Source organism: Mustela erminea, chromosome 8 (genome assembly GCF_009829155.1).
Source record: "Mustela erminea isolate mMusErm1 chromosome 8, mMusErm1.Pri, whole genome shotgun sequence".
In the NCBI taxonomy this organism is placed as follows: domain Eukaryota; kingdom Metazoa; phylum Chordata; class Mammalia; order Carnivora; family Mustelidae; genus Mustela; species Mustela erminea.
Window position 1 is genome coordinate 42,902,408 of NC_045621.1, and position 16,365 is coordinate 42,918,772.

General features: G+C 48.8%; 1 long non-coding RNA gene across 2 annotated transcripts; it reads left to right on the forward strand.

The window, feature by feature from the left end:
• Window positions 1-1,236: 1,236 nt before the first annotated feature.
• On the forward strand, window positions 1,237-9,673 carry LOC116597501. 2 transcript variants are annotated; one of them, XR_004288644.1, is made up of 4 exons: window positions 1,237-1,309; window positions 5,221-5,451; window positions 8,026-8,137; window positions 9,444-9,673. It is a non-coding gene; the product is annotated as an uncharacterized LOC116597501 (long non-coding RNA). The 2 variants fall into 2 exon arrangements; XR_004288643.1 differs by lacking the exon at window positions 9,444-9,673 and having other exon boundaries at window positions 8,026-9,386.
• Window positions 9,674-16,365: the final 6,692 nt, after the last annotated feature.

Below are 16,365 nucleotides of genomic sequence, written 5' to 3' on the forward strand. Positions count from 1 at the left end.
CTTCACCTCGGGGTAGTTTTACCATTTACCTTGTATTTTCTAACAGCGGAAAAAGAAACATTAGCTTCCAAACGTATTGTTATGATATCTTTTTGGAACTCAGGATGTGTGGGAAAAGTAGAAGGTTAACATTTTTTTTTTTTAAATGGGCTGTTTCCGGCAGCCTCAGGTGGAGATAAAACACGAAGCCCTCTCATGGGGGCGGGAGAGGGACAGCAATGAAATCGGGTTGGGAAGGGATTTGAACCACACCCACTGCCGGCTGGCCCATATCTTTAAAACATGAGGGATAATGAGCAGCCTACTCTGTGCCAGACAAGGCCCTTGGCTCCTCCAACGTGCTGTCTTGTGGGATCCTGATGGCCTTCCCAGGGGGTGTCTTTATCGGCAGATTGACGGGGACGGAGGCTCTGCTGTCTGTCAATGGGCTTTCAGGAAGACCTGCCTCAGATCCCTGTGTATGCGGCACCAGAGTCTACACGGTCTCTCCAGGACGCCGAGCCACAGGCAGGCTCCTGCCTCCATTCTCTCAGTGAGGGGCTGCTGGGCCCTGGATCTGCCTGGACTGCCTGCGACCCCTGTCTGCCCAGGGCTCGGGGTTCAATGGGCGCGGCGGTCCACAGGCAAGACCTCATAACTGGGGATGACCACTGGTGTTGTGATGAAGCCCCCGCTGGAGGGACGCTCGTTTCCTGGGGGCAGGGCGGCTGCTCCGAGGAGGATTCAAGAAGAAGCCTCAAGAGTCCAAGAGGGCACGTGGGCCTGGGCGAGGGCAGGCCAACGAAGCAGAGAAGGGGGTGATGGAGGGGCAGAAGGGGTGCAGCGTGGCTGCCCGCGGTGAGGATGATGGAGCAGAGAGGGGCCACACCAACCAGTCTTCCGGACTGAGCGCAGACTCTGGGTTTCTTCCTAAGGACAGAGGGGAGCCCAGGGTGATTTTAGGTGGGGAGTGGCTTTCCAGGAGTCACTCCTGAACCGGCCACGTGCCTTTGGGCTGCAGACTGGTGGGGCCCCGGGCAGGAGGTGGCGGGTGGCTGCGCCTTCATGGCCTCCACCCTGAGCCTGAGAGTCCTCATCACCACCTCGTCCCAAAGTACAGAAATCCCTCGTGGCCATAGACCAAGGGACCAGGCTCACCGTGGACATTGTCTCCGTGCTGTTGACTTCTGCCTGGGTGGTGGGGGGGTGGGGATTGTGACTCATCCATTTGTCACTTTGGGTTGGTCTGTTCTCATGGCTTGACCGGGGTTGTGGGGTTTGGAGGGAGCCTACAGAGCTGAAACACCCTTCTTGTCACATCATGTTTAAGGTCAGTACTGTCGGCACGATGTGTTCCTGAGGCAGGGCAGGGGGCTGTGACCCACACACCCATGACAAGCAGAGCAGTGGGCTCTGGGATTTGGAAAGGCGTGAGACAGGTGCCCCTCGAGCAGCTCCTAGCCATGGTATGGAAGGGACGGAGGCATGCAGACAGCTATGGTGGGGCGGGGCATGGCCCGTGACAGGCTTGAGATGGGGAGGGGCACGAAGGGCAGAGAGCAGCGGGAATGAACTGACCCTGTGAGGTGGGAGCTGTCAGAGGAGGCTATATGGACACCTTATTGGAAAGGGTTTCTAAAGGATGGTCAGGCTCGTGGTGAGGAGGGGTGTGGCCTGGGGACTCAGCACAGGGGCGGGCACTGGACGGGAACTGGGCTGGCTTTGCATTTCTAGGGCATAGTATTGATGTGGCGGTGGGGATGTGGGACTGTGGAAGGCTGGCAGGTCATGCCAGGACTTGGGCCTCCTTGCGTAGGCTGAGAGGTGGTGGAGGGCGCTCAGGGAGCTGCGTGGCTGGCCCTGGTGGAAGCCGGTGTGAGAGGGCAGGGAGGAGCTGATCGTCTCAGGCTCCGCCAGAGGCAGGGGAGGACCTTAGCCGGGACAGGGCAATTGGGAGAAAAGGATCAAATGAGTCAAGACATTAAGAAGGGAAGACAAACGCGATTAAGTGGAGACGGGGCCAGCCTGAGACCTGAGGGGCAGTGGTGGTCCCTTCCCCGGGGCTGGACAGAAGGTAGGTCTGCTTGCCCTGCCAGAGACCGCCGGGACATGTTTCCAGGTGACAGGAAGCAGAAGGGCATCAGCTCCATCTACAGAGTCAGACACGTGCGGCCAGATCTGGGGTGGAGATTAGACTCTGTGGGTCATCTGTCTGTGTGTGGTGGGGAGCTGAGTGAGGGGTCGGGAGAGACGGTCCTAGGACACACCCATAGGAGCCGGTCAGATGCGGGTTCCCTGGGGCCTGCGTGTTGGCCAGCTGAGAAGCTCTACAAATAGGCAACCACACCAACAATATTAGATGTTGCAGGTAAATATCATTCCAGTGTGTTTACATTTTTGGAACATTCATGTAGTAGGATTATACGCTAGCTCTAATGCATTATAAACCAGTTTCTGGGCCCTTTGCTTCCTCGTGCTTGGGTGTCTTGGCAGAAGAAACTGTACCCCTTTCATTGACCCCTAGGTCCTATTTGACACCCCTCTGCCCGACCAACTTTCCCTGACCCCCTTGCTATGGCAATCTGAGCCCACCCACCTGGTGGAAAAAAACCAGTCCTAGTTGGTGTTGGTCATAGTCACGGGGGCATCTCGGCAGCTCACAAAATGGGAAGCCTCTTTTTCTGGCATGATAGGCTGAGCTGGGTCGTCGGGAGCTGGACCTCCAGCTGGCCTCCTGATTTCTCAGGTCTCGAGTTCGTACATCCAGGGGACGGCTTCTACGTGCTCTCGGCTCTAGGGACCCCTCTCCTTTGTTCCCGCGCCATTCTCTGCGAGGCTCTGAAACGCAGGTGACGGATTATCCACTTGGCAGGTTAATTAACTTTCCCTATTGTCCTCTCCCCGCCGCCTCCCTCTTCCTCTAAGTCAGTGGCAAGCGTCGGCTGAGGCAGCGTCCTGTCCCAGCCATGTTTTCGGCTGTCATTCCTTCAGTCTTGGATCAATGGTCTGGAATCACAGATGTCTCTTCCTGGATTTCTGTAATTTTTTCCAGAGGTTGATTCAGGCTCCTCCTCGCCGAGCATCCAGCTCGACTCACCGGAGGAGGAGCGCGGAGCCCCCGGAGGCTCATGGCAGCTGACATATTCCCCACAAGCTGAGGAATGAGTCCCATTAAATCAGGATTTATGATCAATCCTCATAAATTAAGGCTGCCTCGTGAGCCCCAGGTGAGACCCTTGCCAGTGAGTCTTTGTTAATTAGCATGGGAAGCGTCCTTGCTCACTCAGGGAGAAAAGCCAGCGAGCGTGTTTGTTGAAACGGTGTCCTTCCATGGCACGGTGGCTGTCTCTCACGCCAGCAGCACAGACTGGGGTTGGGTGGGCAGCTGCCTACCGTGGGCCACTCTATGGCTAGGGAGAGACAGTTAAGACCCAAGCACCCCGGTTCTAGAAGCCTCAACACCATGGCCATTTCTGGGTATTCCGTTTTGCTCTGGGGTAGAATCAGAAATCAAAGCCATCTCTCTCTTTCTCCAGAAATCACACACCCTCACACTCTCACACACCACTGCTCTGAGCTTGCTTCTTGCCAGATGTGTGCTTGTATCAGCTACTGAGCTTTTCTTCTTATGTCTTCACTCTAAAATAGGGGTAGCATGGTCATCCCCTGCACCGCCCCCACAGCTGGTTGGATAGTGCCTCTGCCCCACCCTGCCAAAAAATGCACCCGTATCCAAACCCCTGGTGCCGGGGAAGGTGGCCTTATTTGAAATTAGGTTCTTTGCAGACACGATTACTTCAGGAACTTGAGAAGAGGTTATCCCTCATGAGGGTGGGCCCTAAACCCTAGGACTGGTGTCTTTATGGGAAAAGGAGAGAACAAATGGATGTGCAGAGAAGAAGACCATGTGGAGAGGTAGGAGTGAGGCAGCTACAAGCCAGGGAATGGCCGGAGCCTCCCCAGGTCAAGAAGACACATGGAGGATTTTCCCCGTGACCCTAGAGAGCACGACCCTGCCAACACCTGATTTCGGACTTCTGGCCTCCAGAACTGAATGAGAAAAAAATAGCTGTTGTGTGAACCCACCCAGTCTGTTGAGAGCTCTGCTCCCAAGGAAGTGGTTTGCCACCTGCCTGGGGCTTCATGGCGCCGCTGGGGCCCCCCTTCTGGTTTTTGCTTCTGGATGTCGCTTTCTCATAATCTCAGGAATCTCCACCAGGCCGCTGACCTTCTTAGCCAGGAAGGAGAAAATTATTTTCAATGATTTCACTATTTTACTATTTCATTGTAAACACTTGGGGGGTGTTGGACAAGTCATGTCAGCTCTTTTGTGGGGTGTGTGGATTCCCACAGTAATGGAATCAGCCCCCAAACTGGCAGGTGGTTGGAAACTGTGATTCACACGGGCACCCTGATGTCACCTTCTGTTTTGCTTATGTGATAGAGGAGGTCCAGGGGGCCCCAGTCAAGGCCAGTGGTCATGGCTCGGGTCGCAACCACTTTTCCTGGACAACTTGTATCAGAGTATCACCTGGATGGACAAATGGGCCATTTATTTAAAAATAAAACTGGTCTCCAGAATTCCACCAGACGAACTGAGTCAGAATCTTCTGGATGTCACATGCTTGCTGGGAGTCTTTGAGAGCTCCTTGGGTAGCCTAGGTGAAGTTGATCACCCATGCTCAGGTCACAGGAGCTCCCTAGAACCAGGGACCAGTGTCCACGGTCTGCTCGCCTAAAGAAGCTGGTTCAGTGGAGGCTCTCAAGGGGGACTGGAGCTGCCTCCCCTTTTGCATGGCAAACACCCAGAGAAAGGAGCTGCAAGGGTGCTGGTCCTTCCAACCACCCATCGCTCCTGAGCCCACAGGGCAGGTGGGAGACCTCCATTTTGGAAAGTTCTCTGGCAGATTTGAGCCTTGTAGAAACCTTCAGATAAAGAATGCATTTAAGTGGGGGATCTGATTAAAGCTTCAGAATGAAGTCTAACCAATTTGTTCAAATAGTAAATGAGGCTTTAAATACAGAATGATTTTGGCTCAGATGGCCTGGGATCCTGGGAGCCTCGAAGAGTAAGAATCCAGGCCAGAGCTGCAGAGTCTGCCGCTGGAGCTTAGCAAGGAGTAGCTGGAGGGTCACGGCTCGCGTGCGTGTGTGCATGTGATGGCTACATTATCCATATCACGTAACCACATACACTTCTCATTCTCATGCGATGGCTCTTTTTTTTTTTTTTTTTTTTAGACCAACAGATCCTTTGCCAGACGCAGAAAATCCTGTATTCACAAAAGGCCCCCAGAAAGCATTTTCTGTGAGTATGCTGGGGAGGCCTCTCAGGCCCATGAAGAATGCTATCTGTAAGAGCCTTCTCTGTGGCCATGAGCCACTTGGCATGGCAGCTCTCCGTTCCGGGGTGTCCTCCACAGCTGGAGTCAGGAGCACAAGCTTGGCTCAAGAACATAGACTCTGGGCAAGGTGAGCAGAAGGAAGGGAGCAAGCGTGTGGGGGTGGGGGGAGTGCAGCGTCCGTCCCTGGCTCAGGGCCCATGTTTGACAGGTGAGGAATCTGTCTGGGCCTCATCCTTTTGCCTGAGGAAGGAGAGGCTGAGCTCTTTTTCTAGGAGGAGTCATAGTGTATTTGGAAGCACGCAGGATGAGAGCTGGTCTTAGCACTGGGGACAGCATTCAGCCTAGACAAGACCACCTCGCCATCACATTCGATGTGACCTCCTTGGAGCTCTGCCTTTCTGGATGACCACTTTCAGGGTCTTCCCTCCCTCTTAGCACTGGGGACAGCATTCAGCCTAGACAAGACCACCTCACCATCACATTTGATGTGACCTTTTTGGAGCTCTGCCTTTCTGGATGACCACTTTCAGGGTCTTCCCTCCCGCCACTTCTCTACCTGTCCTCATTGCCTGGGTATGTTCCTTCTCCTGTTCTTAGTTCCTTTGTGGACTGTCCTCTTCTCTCCATCCCCCAGGGGTCCGTCCTGAGCCCTCTTCCCACTCTCCTTACCACAGCCTCTGTTCTCCAGGAAGGCTGAACCCCACTGTTTCTGAGCAGGCTTTCCTGTCACCTGAGCTCCAGGCCCACACATGACTCAGGATGTCTCCATGACCATGGGGAACTCAGCGTTTCCAAAAAGGGATTCCTGTCGTGAAGACAGAAGTCCCAGCAGTGACCCGGACTGAGTCTTCTCCCTTGGCATCTTGTTCTCTCTTCCTTGGACCAGTATCTGTGCCATCTCCAGTGTGGCTATTCTCAGACCAACCTTCTGAAAGCCTTCAATTGGATCCCCTTCCCAGCATGGTGTACGAGTCCTTCTCGGCTGGTCCTTTCCAACCTCCTCCACCATTGTGCATTGATGTTCTACTTACACCGTCATTTCTGACCCCTGTTCTCCAGTGTGCCCTCTGCCTGGGTCCATCTGTCCTCCTCTGGTGGACTTCTAATCATCCTTCAAGACCCTGCTCAAATGCACCTGGTTTGGAAAGATTTCCTGAGTCCCCAGCAGAACCCATTGGTCCTTCCACTCTGAGCTCTGCCTCTGTCTCAGCAGCGTCTCCTGTATTGGGCTCCCCCCTTCCCACTTTTCTCTTCCTGAAGGTCATGCATCTCAGGTTGTGGACACTGTTCTGTTTATCTGCTTGTCTCTTGCCTGTCCTCACTGCCTCACTCTAGCACCCAGGCAGATCCATCAGCCTGGCTTGGCGGCGACTTGGTGAAGGCTGCTGAATGCAAAATCTGCAAGGCAGGGTTTGGGGCCAGGCAGAGGGACCCGGATGCTCACATTCTCCTCAAATGTTCCCCAATTCCAAGACGTGACGGTCGTTCTGGTTACTCTTGCAACATTGTCATACCTTCTTTTTTCTCTTTCTTCAATTATCATTTCTTCCCTCTCCATCTGAGTCTCAGGCAAGAGGGGAAGAACTCATGGCCAGTTTGGAGCGTGAGCAATGAGAACCATGAAAAGGAGGGGAACTGGTGTTTTCCTTTTCTTCTTATCCTGTTTTTTTTTTTTTTTTTTTAAATCCAGATAAAATTCACATTCTAGAAAATGTACCCTTTCCAACTATACAAATCAATTGTGTGTGCATTTTTATAATATTCACCAAGCTGTGCAAATGTCACCACTCTGACTCCAAAATGTTCTCATCACCGCCAAAAGAAAGTCATTAGCTGTCACTTGTCACTCCCCCTTTCCTATCCTGTTAACTTCTCACCATAGCATTGTACACATCTTTTTTTTTTTTTCCTTGAGATAGCATAAAATTAAGAAAATTTTAGTTCTAGAAAATTTTAAAGGACACGTAGAACCCCATCTTCACAGACTTAACTCTATGGAACCATGCCTCTGTATATAGGGATGTAGGATTTACTATTTACAGTGTTTAGAACCATGCCTGGGGCATGCTAAAGGCTATAAATGTGTTTGCTAACCACCTAGCTGAGTGACGGTGTTATCAGGAGAGGTAGGATTTCAGGACTCATTATAGACACACGGATTCCAAGTTTTCTGTACAGGATCTAATGGAAAATCCCATCTGTTCAATTGAGGACAAACACCAGATTTGAAACACAAGGATGTCTCTAAGAAGGGGATGATTCCTTATTAAATATTGGAAAATATTCCTAACTTCCCTCCAGAGAAAAGCCATGGAAAAAAACCAATTTCAAGAAAAATGCAGTCCAATGAAAGTGGAATTATAACATTTTGCTATAGTTTCAAATAAGTGGATTCTTTCCATTTGCTATCAGATGTATTCCCACTGGGCACCTCAGTATCGATATTTCCTACTGACATCAGCAAGGAGCTCTGGGTGCGCTGGGCAGTCCTGCAGTGCACGGATATGCCACTCTCTCCTCTGCAGGATGGAGGGCTTTTAACAATGTAGGCCTATGACACAAGGTTTTTAGAATGAACTTAAAAATAATAATAAAGCCTAATTCAGCTTTTGGCATTAATTTCTTGATTGCTAACATGATGCATTTCTGTAAGAAGAGCTCATTTCACGAACTTTAAGGACATGATGTTTCTAACCTGCAGGTGCTGGTGAGAACAGCAGAGCCAGCTGGAGGCTCTGGGAGGAATTCTATCTGGAAGGAAGCATGATGTGTCCAGAGGGCAGCAGGGTCTGGTGGAGTCAATGCTGGCGAAGGTGTATGTATAGTGGCAAGATTCTAGACCAGGGTGCAAATTCAGGCCAGCAGATGGAGAGGCTGGAGCTTCCTGGGACTGAACCAGCAGGCAGGAGTCAGTCCAGGTGGGTGGCTTGGGCAGAGAGCAAGGGAAGCAGAATGCAGATCTACATGGGGACCCAGATTCCTGAGGTGGCTAAAGGTGGTGACTTGGCCCCACGAGCTGGAGCTGGCCAGAGCAGAGCTATGGCAGAGCTGCCCACCTGGGGCCAGGTGGGCTGAGGACAGAGCAGCCTCCTCAGCATGAAGAAGTCCCGTAATATGAGTGCTGGCAGGGGGAGGCTGCAGGGGGCTTGGCTGGCTGGGATAATGAGGACAGGTGAGTCTGAAAGAACATCTGATTGGTCTTTGCTGTGATGGGGTTGTGAGCATTCACACCAGGTGGCCACTCTTCTCTGGCAGTGTTCCTACTTGGTCTCTAAGTAAGGTCCATCTAGTAAGGACTAGATGTGTCGGCCCAGGCCATACTGGTGAGAAGACATCTGATGCTGGCTTCAGCATGTGACCTCTGGAATAAGGCAGGTGTGGGCTCAAATCCCAGCTTTGTCACTTGCCAATGTCATGGCCTTGGGGTTGTTATTGATCCCTCTGGGACAGGGCTAATTAACAGCACTGTTATAAGGATGCATGAGATAATGTTGGCAAAGAGCACCCATGGTTATAACAGATGAAGCCCAGGAAGGTCATTCTCCCTGATTGCACTGGCTACCTACAATCAACGCCATGACCACAGCCATCTGCTCAGCCATTAGTTTATTGGCCCCCACATCCGTGTTTCTTAACTTCTAAAATGTATTGAGTCACAAACTCCTTTCAAAACCTGATGAAAACTCTGCCTACTCCCTCCACGAAAATCCAAGCATACAGTTTGCAAGGGATTTCAGAGGGTTCACAGATACTCAAGTTGAGAATCCCTGCTCTTGAGTTCAAGGCTGGTTTTATAAGTGAAGTGTCATTTTGCCAGTCACAGGCCATATGTGTGTGCAATCCTACCTTAACATTCTGATTTGTGGAACTGACTTGGTACTTGATACACACTGTACCCTATGCATTGATTGATAGGTTAAGTAAGACCATGACTCTGGCATAGCCCACGAAACGCCTCTACTCATTTCTGGCAGCTATCTGGACAGCTTCTGAGCCTGCAACAAACCCTGCTGCTTGGAATTTAGGGGACCCCTTCTCCTTTTTGTCTTGCTGAAACCATCTTTCCACAGGGAGACATCAAGTTATGATCTGAACATGCTGTGTTGAATTCTATCACAGGTAGACATCAAGTTATGATCTGGATCTGACCTTCCCTGTAGTCCTGCCTCATTGGGGGGGACCAGGTCATTCCCCTGCTCCTGCTCCAGCTCTGGATCTGCTTTATTCTATCATCCCATAACCTACCCTCCAGATCCCTGGAATCTACAGAAGAAGATTTTACTGGTGTAGCCAAGTCCTTCCAGCCAGGCCACAACTTTTTTTTCAATGGGTGGGTTTCTGCCTCATAAAATGCCTTCACGTGTAAGCTGGTCATACTTTTCACTTTTCCAAACAGTGTTTCCTCGCTTCCTTGTTTCCTCGCTTCCTCCATGGGGGGTTGGATCAATGTGCCAGGATGAGGCAGGGATTCTGAATTCCCAGACATTATGGGGTTGATTCTCCCCTAAAGGGCCATTGCAGGCATGTGAAAGGAGTCCATACTGGGGGAGTTAGGGATTGGGGTCTTCGTGAGCTAGTTGTGTATCCTTGGGCTCCGTGGTTGGTCACCTTGGGTCAGTGGACTTGGTGCCTCTTTGTGGCTCCGTGGCAAACACTGGAGTTACCTGTGGACAATGAACAGCAAAGGAACATCAACACCACCGAACACGTGGCTGGCTCCAGATCCTGGGGGCTCTTGTCCAGCAGGTCTGGGTGGGGCCTGCAGGCATGTACTTTTTAGAAAGTTCATGGGGTCTTCTGACACATGAGTCTGTTGGAGAGCCACCAGACCAGAATGACGTCCAACAGAGCTCTTTCCAGGGGAGGGGCTGGTAAGTGACTTCCAAAACGTTTCTGAGGCTTGGAAAAACAGCAGTGAAGGAGTGACTCAGTGCTTGGGTCATGCACATTCTTCCCGAGTGAGGCTGAGGCACCCCAGAGCCCCTGCTCTGCACTCCCATCTGCTGTTCCCCCAGACGCGTGACACCTCCTCCACTGGGCAGTGGGGCGGGGGGATGTTTTCATGTTCACTGGCCGGCCCTGGGCCTTCCAAGGGGTCATTTGAGCCTGAGTGGGACTGTTAAAGAAAAATAGCAGAGGGGATGAAAAATGGGCTTGATTTCAAAGAAGTGTGTTTGCAGACAGGGGAGGGCAGGCTTCCCGGGCAGGCTTTGCCTCCGAGTGCTGAGTCACGACCCACCGCTGGCTCAGCACTGTTTCACAATCAGCCTCGGGGTTCACTTGCATCAGGCCCATTCCAAGAAAAAGCCCAAGCCTGGCCTAGCAATGTGCTTTTTTGGTGTGTTAAACACAAAGATGAATTGTTCAAAATATGAGAGAAAACAGTCTTGAAAGTGTTATGGGCGGGTTTCCTAAGAATCCCTTGGAGATTTTGGACCTCATTTTTTTTCTCTGGTTCTATTACTTTGGAATACAGTAGCCCAAACAGTTAGCTGCCCTGGAAAACATTTATCAAGCTCCTAGTTGCTCCCTGCCTGGTATCTCAGGCAAACACCTGGGCCCTTCTCTGAGAAGCCCAGGGGAAGGTCACTGATGATCACGTGGGGGGACTGGAGACCCGCCTGGGGTCCGGTGTCCTGACGTGTCCGTGGTCTCTGCAGCTACTTGCTCTCCTGAATGACACTTCCCGACCCACCTGGGCCTACCAGGCAATGTCTTTCCACCTCATCTTTCGAGATTCGGTACCTCTGAACAGGAGTCTGTAGCTTCTGTTGACATCGGTGAGAAAGCAGCACCAAAGGTTTCATTAAAATACGGACTGAACAGGTGTACAGGTTAGATGGTGACCGCTGAAAGGTACATCCACACCCTGATGACAAGTATCTGGGAATGTTACTTTAATAAAAAAATGGAGTAAGTAAAATATACAAAATTTAAGGAGAGTCTTTGAGGTGAAGAGATTATCAGTTTGTCTGGTAAGTCTTAAATCCAGTGAGAAGTGTGCTTGTAGGGACTCCCAGAAGGCAGACTGGAGTGAGGTGACCACACGCCAAGGGATGCCTGGGGCCACCAGAAGCTGGGCGAGGCAGGAGGGGCCCTTACCCAGAGCCCATGTATGTGGCTCTGCTGCCAGCTTCACCTCACGCTCTGGCCTCCAGAACTGTGAGAATTTCCGTTGTTTGAAGTCACTCCGTTTGTGGTAATTTGTTATGGCAGCCCCAGGAAATGAAAACAACGGGTGTGTGCACACACATGCACACGCACACGCACACACACACACACACACACACCCTGGTGAGCGTGCTACACACACAAGACCTGGACTCTTGATGGGAGCCAGAGGGCAACTAGGATGGAGGGTTCAGCAGACACCTGGACCATCTTCTCTTGGAGCCTATACTTCCCTTCCACCCAGGCCCTGCATTCTGCCCAGCAGATGCCCACTTGTCAGCCTCAGTCTCCAGGTTGCTGCCCAGGAACATCACATCCTGCCCTCAGTTCTCTGCCTCGGCACACCCCCACAGCTGAAGGGACTCAGCTGACTGGTCTGAGGTCCATTGCCCTGACCCCTAGGCCACTCCCTGAGGGGGGTCACTGTCCTGTGGTTCCAGGGACTTTCTCCTTCTGGAACCAGCTCAGCCCTCCTGTCATGTCTGCCTTTGAGGACCCCAGGCTGCCCCGAGTGGCCCCTGATGTCTCACGGACTACATGTCCCTGTCCCACAGCTGTCCTCTGAGCCTTTTTTTCCCCCTCCTTGAAATATGTTCTGTGTCTCCATCCTTTATCATTTGGATTTTAAGGATGACTTGAGCCATTTTGGATTTTGATGAAGAGTCTTGATGATTTTTCTTATTCACTTTTAGGTATTAGGGGATGTCAATGTTTCCTTCCTGAGACTGAAAGCGTGAAGGTTTTCAGCACATTATTACAGCTATTATTATGTTCTGAATGTTGTTCTGAGGGTAATAAACCCTAAATTTACCATGACTATTATATCTAGAATACAGATATAATACCTGGAGATCACGCATTTTGTCACTATTTTATCTCCCAGCCTTTAGCGTTTGACATTCTCTGAAAGGGTATTTTCTTTTAATACAGCTTTTGATAAGACAGTTCTAGTTAGAACAAATACTTCTTTTTTTAAAAAAAATATTTTTTAAAATTTATTTGAGGGAGAGATTGAGAGAGAGAGCGTGAGAGAACACAAGTTGGGTGGGGGAACAGGCAGAGGGAAAGGGATCCGCAGACATTCCGCTAAGCAGGGAGCCCAGCTTGGGCTCCATCCCAGGACCCCAGGATCACGACCTGAGCTGAAGTCAGATGCTTAACCGACTGAGCCACCCAGGGGCCCCTAGAAGAAATACTCTAAAGAAAACTAGAGAGATAAGTGAGTCATGACTTCACAAGGGGCCAGGTGAACCATAACTATCTCTTTTCTGTTTCATGTCAGCTCCTACCATGGCTATTAATTGAGAAGAATATCCTGGAGTTCTGATTGTTTTTGCTCCTTTATGAGGGCATAGGAAGACTTGCTTTAGTTGGGATTGGCCACTGTTAGCCTCACTATGGCCCTCCTGTTCACAGCAATGGGGATTCTTTTCATTCCAGTCTGAAATTTATCTTCTGATTTTCTCCATGCACTAAATGCATTCCCTTAATCTCCTTCCCCATCCATCATGGTGGAATGCTCCAGTCCTGGGATCTGAGGAGAAAGGTCAGATGGGACACCTGTTGGACATACTACCTTGTCAAATAATAACCAGAAAGAAAATAATTGAAAGAAGACAGACAGGAATTCATTACTAATTATAGAGGAAGGCCATCTTGGCTTCAGATGCAGAGTTCAAGAGAAGTATATTTGCAAAGTAAGTAGTATTAAAAAAGTTTATGTTTACAGGTTGGACATAGTTCATATGTTCTCTGAGACTTCAGAATTATAAGCCATCAAGGAGATGCTACGAGAGACCAAAAATAATTTTATCTTTCATCATGGGTAGCTTCACTCTTAAAATAAAGTCTTCCCAGCCGTGATGTCATTTAATTACTAATAAAAGCAATTATATTCCCATCTTGCAATGCTCTCAAATAGTTATTCTTAGAGCCTTAAAGCCAACGGAATTCACTGCATTACTTTGGGCTGACTGCAGAGTCCTGAAATCAACCACCAAACTTGTCCTTTGAAACAAACAGACATCAATTAATGGCGGGTCCCCTGGGGCTCCTGTTGGAGACAGGCTAATGGGCACATCCAGAAAGACAGATGCTACCTCTGCTCCAGAACCTTCCCCCATTTTATGACTTGCTACCACCCATGGCCAAGGTGTTTTGCTAAAGAGTATTTGTAGTTTGTTTATTCAGTTTTTCACTCCTGCTTTTAGGAAACTCAGAGACAAGTTTACTGTTCATGAACATTGATAATTTCACACCCATATTCTCTGCTTCTTGAGGATGGTCTCTCTTCTGCTTTGATCTTACATTTTATGTGATGTTCTTCAACAGTGTGGGGACACCAGGGCCCAGCTAGGAACTGGCCTTCATGTTCTGATAAAGGGGTGAAGCAAGCCAAGCGGGGACAAGGAGCTTTGGCAGACTGAGCTACTGTGGAAAGTTCTAGAAATGGGGTAGTTGTGCAGTGAGCACTGTAGGCACACCTCTCCCAAAGTGCGTCTGGTTCTTCCAACATGCATTCCCCACTCCCACAGCACCCCCATGACCCTTGGCCCAGCCTCCCACCACCCACCTCAACCCCTCTGCTCCCAGGATTACACATGGAGACAGCTATTGCTCTCCCTGCAGAGGGGCCGTCTTGTCTCGCTGATGAACCCTGGCTGGGCAGGACTGCGACTGAAACAAAAAATAATGTGTGGTTTTATTACCAAATTCTTGAACAGTTATATGTATTCATAATGGGAGATAAGGTGAGTAAAATAACCCCATGTCCATAATTCTTCTGAAACATCTGTTTTCAAAATATTGTTTTACCCAGAGGGTGCCACCTTCAAATAGTTGAAACAACTTCTAGAAGGGCCAGGCTGTCAAGCTTGAGTTTAATGTATGAATTGTAGTTGAACCCTGCAAATATGATTCACTCAATTGCCATCCTTTTCTTCATGTCCATATTTCCGAAATAGCTTTTCCCAAGTGAGGTCCAGACCACTTGCTTTCGAATCATCTAGAAATCTGTAGATGTTTGGGTTTGCTCCAAACCTCCTCAACTGGAAATTTTCTGTATAGAACTTGAGTTTAACAGGCTCCAAAAAGATACTATGTCAATATTCATTTTGAGACCCCCTATATCAGGAGTTGGCAAATATTTTCTTTAAAGGCCTAGATAGTAAATGTTTTAGGTTTTGTGGGCCATAGGTCCCGGTAATAGCTAAACTCTACCATAGCAAAACACAGATAAATGGACATGGTTGTGTTCCAATAAAACTTAATTTACAAGAATAAGGGGTAGCTAGACTTGGCCCCTGGGCTGTAGTTTGCCAACTCATAAATAAATTAGACAGTGAGTTTAGAGAGTGGAGACCATATCTTTCTTGCTTACCACTGCACAGAATTCAGCCAAATCTGCATCATAAAATAATCACTTAGTAAACACCAAGTGCATGAATGAGTGGACCTTGACTTCTTAAGGTTGTCTAAAAATTTACAAAAACTACAATTCACTCTTTCTGGGGTGCAATTCTAGTATTTTGGCAAATGCATCATCATGGAACCACCACTGCAATCAGGATAGAGAGCTGCTCCACTCCAGCCCCAAGTCCCTTCAGCTGCTCTTCATAGTCACCCTGATCTGTTCTCTGCCATTACAGTTAGTTAGGTTTTGCCAAAAGATCAAATACGTAGAATAATTCTATGGGTAGTTAGTTTGAGTCTGGCTTCTTTCACTTAGTACAGAACAATAGCGATTCATTGATACATCTATTGTATATATCAGTAGCCTGGTCCTTTCATTGAGGATCAATATTCTGTTGTATGGGTGGATCAGTTTGTTCACTCATTTGCCCACTGAGGGAAACTTTGGATGTGTTCAGCTTTTGCCAATTAGAAATAAAGCTGTTATAAACACTCCTGTACAGGGTTGTTTTTTTTTTTGTCTTGTTTTGTTCATTTTTTCCCTTAATTTAATTTTATTTTTTCAGTGTTCCAAGATTCATTGTTTATGCACCACACCCAGTGCTCCATGCAATATGTGCCCTCCATAATACCCACCACCAGGCTCACCCAACCCTCACCACCAGTCCCTCCAAAACCCTCAGTTTGTTCCTCATAGTCCACAGTCTCTCATGGTTCTTCTCCCTCTCCAATTTCCCCCAACTCACTTCTCCTCTCCATCTCCCAACGTCCTCCATGTTATTCCTTATGTTCGACAAGTCGGTGAAACCATATGATACTTGACTCTCTCTGCTTGACTTATTTCACTCAGCATATTCTCTTCCAGTCCCATCCATGTTGATACAAAAGTTGGGTATTCATCCTTTCCGATGGAGGCATACTCCATTGTATACATCACCACATCTTCTTCATCCATTCATCTGTTGAAGGACATCTTGGCTCTTTGTGGACATATGTTTCATTTCTCTTGGGTAAGAAATTCAAAGTGGATAGTTGAGTTGTATGGGAAGAGTCTGTTTAACTTTATTGGAAATTGAAATTGCTTTGGAAAGCTGTCTGATTTTGATTCCTACAAGCGATGTGTGAGACTTCCACTTGTTCTATAACCATGCAAGCACTTGATATTGTCCATTCAAAAAAAATTGTAATCATTCTGGTAACCATTCAGTGGTATCTCATTGTGGCTTCAATATGTATTTTCTTAAGGAGGAATGATGTTGAATATCTTTTCATGTGTTTATTTTCCACCTGCATATCTTCTTTGGTAAAGTGTCTGTTTAAATTTTGTCCATTTAGAAAAAAACTGTTTTGGTTGAATTTTGAGAGTTGTTTATATATTCTTGAAACAGGTTCATGGTCAGTTACATGACTCACAAATATTTCCTCTCAGTAAGTGGTTTGTCTTCTCTTTCTCTGCCAT